This window comes from Saccopteryx bilineata, chromosome 3 (assembly GCF_036850765.1).
Source record: "Saccopteryx bilineata isolate mSacBil1 chromosome 3, mSacBil1_pri_phased_curated, whole genome shotgun sequence".
NCBI classification, from domain to species: domain Eukaryota; kingdom Metazoa; phylum Chordata; class Mammalia; order Chiroptera; family Emballonuridae; genus Saccopteryx; species Saccopteryx bilineata.
This window is the reverse complement of record NC_089492.1, coordinates 182,272,191-182,281,301: the sequence shown is the minus strand read 5'-3', so window position 1 is coordinate 182,281,301 and position 9,111 is coordinate 182,272,191. Positions and strand designations below refer to the sequence as shown.

Below are 9,111 nucleotides of genomic sequence, written 5' to 3'. Positions count from 1 at the left end.
ACCCAGAAGGACAAAGGTAATGGGAGAAGAGTAATAACATTTTAGAAGCTGAAAAGCATATGCACAAATGATAACTGACTAAGAAAGATAAAATCTTTTTTTTAACTGCATCTTGTTTATTTTGCATATGTCAATTTCAGAGAAAAACAAACAACCCCCCCCCCCAATACACAACGTTCAAACCAATATCAAATGTGGGAAGGGAAGGCTTGAAGCCCTTATAATCTGCCTTAGGCAGAAAGACAGGTGAGAAAAGAAACCACTATCAGCAAAAGAGACCAGATGTGCAAGGGCCACTCAGGGCTGCTGGAGGAGATATGGAGACAATACACAGAGGGCACAAGGTCTGCAGGCAGAAACTCATAACCTATATTTTCTGTGTAGGAGGCATCCTCATTTCCCTCAAAGGCGGGGCAGGGATGGGAGGATTCTCATCAGGAACAGCAGGACTGGGTTCTTCTTTTGCCACTTCATCTGCATCAGTGCCTAGGTTTAGCTTGATCAAGTTGTAGATGTGGTTGGAGTGGGTCTGGGGATCTCAAGTGAGCAGCCAGAGGAGAGCACTGCAGTTTCAAACAGCATCAGCCAAGGTCCTTGACAGCCTTTTCATTCTTGTCTGCTTCTGCCTTCTGCCGCAGTCTCCACTATGGGGTGGTCAGGATTGATCTCCAGGTGTTTTTTGGCCAATGTAGCCAATCACAGAGTTGTCCCAAAGTGACTGGGCTTTCAAGATGCACTCCATATGAGCTGTCCAGCTGTAGGTGCTAGTCACAATGCATCAGGGTGAAGACAAAAGCTTATTGGAGATTGTCACCTTCTCAATCTTCTTATTCAAGATTTCTTTCATGAGTTTGCAGAGGTTCTCAGACTTAGCCTTGCTCTCTTCTGATTTCTTCTTCTCCATCCTCAGATATCTCCAGACCCTTCTTGGTAACTGAGACCAAGCTCTTTCCATCAACCTCCTTGAGCTGCTGTACACAATACTCATCAATAGGCTCTGTCATATATATTACTTTGATGCCCAGCTTCCACACTCACTGCAAAAGCGGAGTTGACAACTTGCTTTTTGCTCTCATCAATGATGTAATAGATAGACTTCTAGATATTCTTTATATGAGAGACATATTCCAAAAGAGGAGTCATTTTATCTTCAGACTGGGAGGTGTGATAGTGCAGAAGCCCAGAAAGACATCACCAAATAGTAGTCCTCACATATTCCAAGCTTTAGGTTTTTAGAGAATGCCTCATAGAATTTTTTACAGTTTCTTGTTAAGAAGAGCTCAAGGCACTTCTTAACAATGATTTTATAAATGTTCTTCAAGATTTTGCTCTGCTTGAGCATTTCTATGGAAATGTTTGGGGAGAGGTCTTCAGATTTAAACACATCATGAATGAAGTTGAGATGCTCTAGTATCAACTTATTACCACTGTCCATGATGAATACATGGAAGACATAAAGTTTGATGTTTTTTTTTCTTGTTCTCAAACAGGTCAAAAGGAGCCCAATGGGAATGGATGGCAATGCCTTGAGTTACAACTGATTTTTTACAGAGAAGTGCTTCACTACTGAGTGGTCTTCTCAGTCATTGGTAAGGATATTAAAATAACTCTCCACATTCCTCCTGGGCATAGTCATCAAGGTTTCTGGTCTAAATGGGGTTGGTCTTGTTCACTCCTGATCAATCTATTTCTTTTTCACCTTCTTTGTTTTCTTTTTTTTATCCTTAGTACTCATCCTCTTCATCTGAGCCTATATCTTTAATCTTGGGTTTCTTCATATCATCTTTGTTTTCCTCTTCTTTTTCCCCTTTCTTTTCTTCTATTTCATTATCACTGATTTCTTTCTCTTTTTCTTCCTTCAAATAAAAGGTAATGAGATAACTTATGAACTGTGTGAGTGCTTCTTCACCCCTTCTTTGACCTGCCTCACTTCTAAGTATTCTGTCTGGTCTTCTTTAAGGTGGAGGATCATTTTGGAACCCTTGGCAATGGGCTCACCATGGTCAGCTTGCATAGTGAAGAAATCCCCAGCAGAAGACACCCAGGCATACTGCTCATCATCATTGTGTTTGTGATCACAACCACTTTCTCTGCCACCAGATAAACAGAACAAAAGCCAAAACTAAATTCTCCAATCATGGAAATGTCTGCACCAGCCTGAAAAGTCTCCACTAATGCTTTTGTACCAGACTTGGCAATGGTTCCCAGACTGTTTATGAAATAGACTTTGGTCATGCCAATGCCTGTGTCCACCATAGTTAGGGTACATTCCTGGGGGTTAAGGATGATGTCAGTTTTCAGCTCTTTATCACTGTCCAGCTTGAAAGGGTCAGTCAGGCTCTTGTAATATGTCTTGTTCAAAGCATTAGAAGGCATTACTGATCAACTCCCGAAGGAAAATTTTTTCTGTTGGGATAGAAGACATTGATGAAGAGACACATGAGTTGAAAATTTTCTGCGTGGAAGGCAAAAGTCTCCACCTCCTCAGGCATCTTGAAGGTGAAGAGATGCAAGTACTAGAGAACAGGATGGGCAGGGACTGTGTCTGGTTCATGTACTGCAAGAAGCATGAGCAGGGGTGACTTAAGAGAGAGGAAGATAAAATCTTAAATCATTGGGAAGACCAGCAGATAGAAATAGGTGACATTGAAGAATGCCAAAAGGTTCAGAAATTGGTGGCATTGGTTATCTCTAGGAGAGCTTAAGGTGTGCAGTCATAACAGGAGGATTAGTCAAGAATCTGTTTAAAACTAAAAATGTCTTCTCTGTGCAGTCCTCCTTTACCCCAATAGAAGCCTGAGGGTCTGTTTTTCAGAGATATAATAAAAAAATGTCTCTGGATAGGGGTTATATCAGATACATTTGGGGGCAGGGGTACTTTAAAGAAAGAAGGACTAAAGAAGATTGAAAAAAGGTTAACTAAATATTTACATGCTGACTAACAAGAACTATGCTTTATTCTCTCATTCTGCTCCAGGATGTTGGCATCTTGTCTGTATCCTTTGGGCAAGGGTTTGGAAAATCTTTCTTTGGAGAATCCAACCAATGCAGTGGAAAGACTTTAAAAAGTTGACAAAGAGGAATCCACAAAGAAATGGCTGACTTTGTAGCATATTAATTCTACCCATGAGCTCAGAGGTTTTAATTAACTTTAAATTTAAAACATTTTTTGCCTGATCAGGTGGTGGCACAGTGGATAGAGTGTCGACTTGGGATGCTGAGTTCGAAACCTGGAGTTTGCTGGCTTGAGCACGGGCTCACCAGCTTGAGTGAGGGGTTGTGGGCTTGAGCCTGGGATCATAGACATGATCCCTTGGTTGCTGGCTTGAGCCCAAAGGTCACTGGCTTGAAGCCCAAGATCACTGGTTTGAGCCCAAGGTCGCTGGTTTGAGCAAGGGGACACTCACTCTGCTGAAGTCTCCCCCACCCCCCTGTCAAGGCACATATGAGAAAGCAATCAATGAACAACTAAGGAGCCACAACAAAGAATTGATGCTTCTCATCTCTCTCCCTTCCTATATGTCTGTCCCTATCTGTCCCTCTCTCTGTCTCTCTCTGTCACAAAAAAATAAGAGTATATAAGTTTAGTGGCATTAAGTATATTCTCATAGTTACACAACCATCACCACTATTCATCCACAGAGCTTTTCATTATCCCAAATGGGAACTCTATACCCTTAAATAATAACTTTCCCTTACCTTGTATCTATCCTCAGTCCTTGGTAATATCTATTCTTTTTGTCTCTATAAATTTGACTGTTCTAAGTACTTTGTATAAGTGGAATCATAGCATTTTATTTAGCACAATGTCTTTAAAGACCATCCATGTTGTAGCATGTGTCAGAATTTTTTTCCTCTTTAAGGTAGAATGATAGGCTATTGATGGACAACACAGGACAAGAAACTGGAAAGTTAAGAGAAAGTGTTTTTTTTTATTCTTACTTTATAGAGTCTTTTCTTTCTTCTCTAAGCCAGAATGCTTTTTAAATCCTTCCTGCACAGCAGCACAGAGACCCAGCCCAGGTTCTAGTCACTACCATGGTTTTGCAGGCCTCACAGTACAGGAAAGGCTCCTCTTTAAATTGCATCATATGGATCGGAACAGAGCACACTGAAACAGAAACAGTTATCTAGGGCCGTACAATACAGCTGGTGCAGATCCTGGACCATTAAGTTTGATTTGTGAACAACCCTCAGCAAAGAGAGAGAGAATTCTTTGCTGTTGGACACATAGTCCCATTCTGGAAATAACCACTGTGGGGCAGCTCTGTTAGACTTGCTCGCTGGTCTACCAGTGTAAGCACATATGTGTGAGCATATGGCAGAGGCACGTGTGTACAGTCTATATTAGGCTATGGGTGCTTCCTCTGGGCAGCAATTCTCCTAGATCGCTCTCCCGCCACCATGAGGTGTGGTTTCCCTTGCTCCCTTGCCCTTATTGTGAACAGCAGAGTTTCCTTTGTTTATTAGCTCTTTCCCTTTTGTTGTTCATTTGCTTGCCTGTCCTTGTGAGCCTCTAATAAATGGTTATGGCCCAATGCTCTCTGGTTTTGAAGTTCCTCCACCATCTGCCCAAATCCAATGTGAACCTGCCTGGCCTTGGTCACTGGCATTACATCTGGTATAGTGGGCAGGATTTGGAAATGGGTATGGAGCCTCCGACCCCCTTGAAGGGTGAGGTAGAGGAGTGGTTGCTATTCTCCAGCATATGGTTTTCCATGGCTGCCCTTTTGGTGGCTGTACACTGGGTATTTTTCACAGCCCTGCAAGAGGAAACCAAGAGCTCTATGTGAGAGGTGGCCTGAGGTTGAAAGCTACAGGATGAGCTAGAATGGTAACTGGAGAAAGAGCTATAGATCTGAGAACTGCAAGTCAGACTATGGGCTGAGAACTAGCAATGGCATGAACTAGAGTGAGCACTGGACAGGGAGGCTGACTGGGTTTGAGAGTTGCATTGTGAGGGGCAGGCTGAACACCAATGGTGCCTGGCACTGGAGTGGTCTCTGGAGAAGAAATTGCGGGTTTTCGGTTGCAGTTTGCCTTGGAAGCTGAACGTTGGTAGCAACAGCTGTTGGAGAAACAACTGTGGATTCAGGAGCTTGAGAGTCAGGTTCAGGAGCTCGAGAGTCAGCTTCTGGCTGAGAGCTGGCAGCTGCAGGAGCCGAAGTGGGTGCAGAAGATGGAGCTGCACTCCTGTTGGTGGAGCGGCTGTGAGTAGGTGGGAGCAGGCATTTCCAACTCCTTCTCTTCTGAGGGGGAGGTTGGGGTTGCAACTGCTGTCTGTAGACTCAGAGCCTGGCCAATGGTCACCAGGAAGGTAAAATCCCAGCAGCAGAGTCCCTCAGGGGCAACCACAGCCTCCTTCACAGATAGTGAAGCACTCTGTAATCTGACCCTACACCCAGGCAGAGCTGATGGAGTTGGGGGGTATAATTCAGGCAGAAACCTATGGAGCTGCTGGCAGCCTGGTTACTGAGGTTGTAGGACACATGGGTTGGATGGCATCATGCTCTCTAGAACAGAGATGGAGAAATTGGCCACCATCACCACATACTCCTCGAGGGAGCATCTTCAGAACTGCCATGACAACCCAGGACACCATACCCTATTAGAATGGGTGATGGCTGCCATTCGTATGGCCTGGCAAAATGCTGGGGACTAGCTGGGGGCTGTGAGTCAGTGGCAGTGCTATAGTGAGTTAGTAAAGGTCCTTCAGAAACTAAGTATGAAGAATGCTGCTTTCCAACCAGGGTCTCGTGGACCAAACGAGGAAGTGTTTATGGCTGGGATGTGGGATCTTACCCTCTGCTGTGCCCCATCAGCCCTTTTTGGGTCACTAGTGGCTGTCCTGGGTCCCTATGTGGGACAGCCCATCAATGCAGTTACACAGGTGGTAGCAGATTTGGGGGAGGTGGAGGCAGCACGGAATCACAAAGCTGTGAGGGCTGCTTGAGGGTTGCTGCCCATGCTGCTCCCCACCCACCCGACTAGCAAGAGGAACAGGCCTGTGAAAATTACCCGAACACAGATGTGGGTAGATTTAATTGTGGCTGGAGCAGATAGGGAGAAATTGGATGGCAAGCCTAATAAGGTTCTTTTGGAGCTTTGGCAGCAGCTTAAACCAGGGCAGAGGTTCCAGCTGCTGAGACAAATGGCCCCAGTAGCTACCAATAAAACAATTGGTGTGCGGGCAGCACAGTTAAAAGATTATATGATGGAGACTGCTGAAGGAGAGGAGGACCCTCAGACCTGCTGTTTCAGTTTGAGTAGGAGGAAGGCTGAGGGACCCATCTAACAGGGATGAACAGGGACCGGAGGCCACACATGGAACTGGCTATTCACTGGTCCCCTTCTAATGTACAACAGGTGGATACAGGTACAGAATGTTCTCTCCTTATGGGAACTCAGAATGGCTTGCTGGGACCCCAGTAGCCATTGACAGTTACAGGGGCCAAACTGTTCAAGTGAAGCCAATAACTATTCCATTGGGGATAGGGAGACTGAGTTCTAAGACATATAAGGTGTATGCATCTCCTATTCCTGAATGTATTTTTGGGGTAGATGTCTTACAAGGACTGTGGTTGGAAATTACAGCTTGGAGTTCTGCCTGTGAGTCTGAGTGGTGAAGGCAGTGTTGTGGGGACACGCAGCACATTCCCCCTTGCAATCACCCGTTCCTGGGCGTGTGACTAGCAAGAAGCAGTACTACCTGCCAGGTGGCTATGAAGAAGTCACTAGGACAGTTTTTGAACTAGAAAAGGTAGGGATCATCCAGCTGGCACACAGCCCTTACAATTCTCCAGTGTGGCCTGTGCACAAACCAGATGGAACCTGGCAAATGTCAGTGGGTTACAGGATCCTTTTGCATACTTTGCATGCTGCTGTACCCTCAACAGCTAACCTGATGGATTGGTTAAGCCATGAGTTGGGGACTTACCACTTTGTGGCAGATTTGGCTAATGCCTTTTCTCTATTGATATAGCTGAAGAAAGTCAAGACTGATTTGCCTTCACTTGGGAAGGGTGGCAACGGACCTTTACAGTATTACCACAGGGCTATTTGCATAGCCCCACCTTGTGTCATGGGCTGATGGCTGCTGACTTGGCTAAATGAAAACAACTAGAGGTAGTTTGTATGTATCATTATATAGATGACATTCTGCTAACTAGTGAATTGCTTCCAGAATTGGAGCAAGTAGTCCCTACCCTGCTATCCCACATGAAAGCATGTGACTGGGTGGTCAACAAGGGCAAATTACAAGAACCTGGGTTATCTGTTAAGTTCTTGGGAGTTGTCTGGTCGGGTAAGACAAAGGTTATCCCTGATGCAGTTATAGATAAGATCCAGGCATACCCCGTGCCCACTACAGTAAAGCAATTACAGGAATTCTTAGGTTTGTTGGGGTATTGGCAATCATTCATACCCCATTTGGCTCAGTTACCGCATCCCTTATATCACCTTATTCAGAAGGGGGTTTGTTGAGATTGGACTGAGCAGGCACAAGGTGCATTTGCAGCTGCTAAGAGAGCTGTCAAAGTGGCACAGGCCTTAATGTGTTTGATCCTGCCAGGCCCTGTGAGCTTGATGTCCATGTAACCCTTGAGGGGTTTGGATGGGGCTTGTGACAAAGGACAGAGCACCTATGGCAACCTATTGGATTTTTGTCCCAATAGTGGAAAGGCTGTTAGCCATTAGTGGTGAAATAGCTGGCAGCTGTGTATACTGCCCTCTTAGCCACTGAGAGTATTATGACCACTACTCCAGTTATGGTCAAGACCATATACCCTATTGCAGGATGGGTGAGAGATTGGGCAACCAAACCTCGTAGTGGTATGGCCCAAATGTCCACCCTGGCTAAGTGGGTGCATACTTGCAACAATGCTCCAGCCCAATTGAGAGAAGAACTGTAGGAAGTCTTGGGTCCAGTCACCTATGCGACCTTAGAGTCAGGTGCAGCTGGGGCTCAGGATGCAGAACCTGAAGTCGTCCTACTAGGAGGGGCAAATGCCCATCCCCGAGGATGCCTAGTATGCTGATGGTTCTAGCAGGGGCCCACTGGCAAATGGACAGCTATATCCTTCCATCGGGCCACTGAGAATATTTGGATGGACACAGGTACAGGCCAAAGCAGACAATGGGTGGAATTAAAAGCCATATGGCTAGTTGCCCATAATGAACCTTCACCTCTGGTGATTTGCACTGACAGCTGGGCTGTCTGTCGTGGACTGACCCTTTGGATTGCTACTTGGCACATTAACCAGTGGATGGTAATGCACCGTCCACTATGGGGTCAGGCCATGTGGCAGAACTTATGGGAAATAGAACATCAGAAACAGGTGACAGTACACCATGTTACAGGGCATGCCCCTCTAGCCCACCCTGGGAATGATGAGGCAGACACTTTGGCAAGGGTGCAATGGTTGGAGACTATGCCTGCAGGTGACATGGCACAGTGGCTCCACCAGCGTCTGCTCCATGCAGGACAGAAAACTATGTGGGCCACTCTTAAGGCATGGAACTTGCCTGTGTCCTATGCAGAGGTACTTGCAACTTGCAATCAATGTGCAGTGTGTTTCAAGAAGCACCATTGGAGACAACTGGCATTTCCTGGACAGATCTAGAGGGGTCATGTTCCACTGATATGGTGGCAAATAGACATCATCGGACCCTTGTCAAAGTCGGACAGGTACCAGTATGCAGTCACATGTGTAGATACTGCCACCGGTCCAGAGGGCTGCTTACCCTGCCCGTAACCCTGACCAGAGGGCAGTCATACAGGCTCTGGACCACCTGAGTGCTGCATACATGCTGCTGCTGGTCCTTGAAAGTGACAGTGGTACCCATTTCACAGGTTCTATAGTGAAGCAATGGGCTCAAGACCTAGGGGTGGACTGGAAGTACCATGTCCCCTACCACCCACAGGCTGCTGGTATCCTTGAGCGGTATAATGGACTCTTAAAGCAGGGACTGTGACAGGAGCGGGGCACTGACTCCTTTCCTGGATGGACACACCACTTGTGGACAGTACTCTGGACTTTGAATGAGAGATCTCGATGGTGGTGTCCAGCTCCAGTGGAGGCCCTCCTGCACTGGGCAGCTGCTCCCCTCTAT

General features: G+C 46.1%; 1 pseudogene; it reads right to left on the bottom strand.

Annotated features, from left to right (window-relative positions):
• Positions 1-230: 230 nt before the first annotated feature.
• LOC136329944 (heat shock protein HSP 90-beta-like) lies at positions 231-8,844 on the bottom strand (annotated as a pseudogene).
• Between the last annotated feature and the right edge of the window lie 267 nt (positions 8,845-9,111).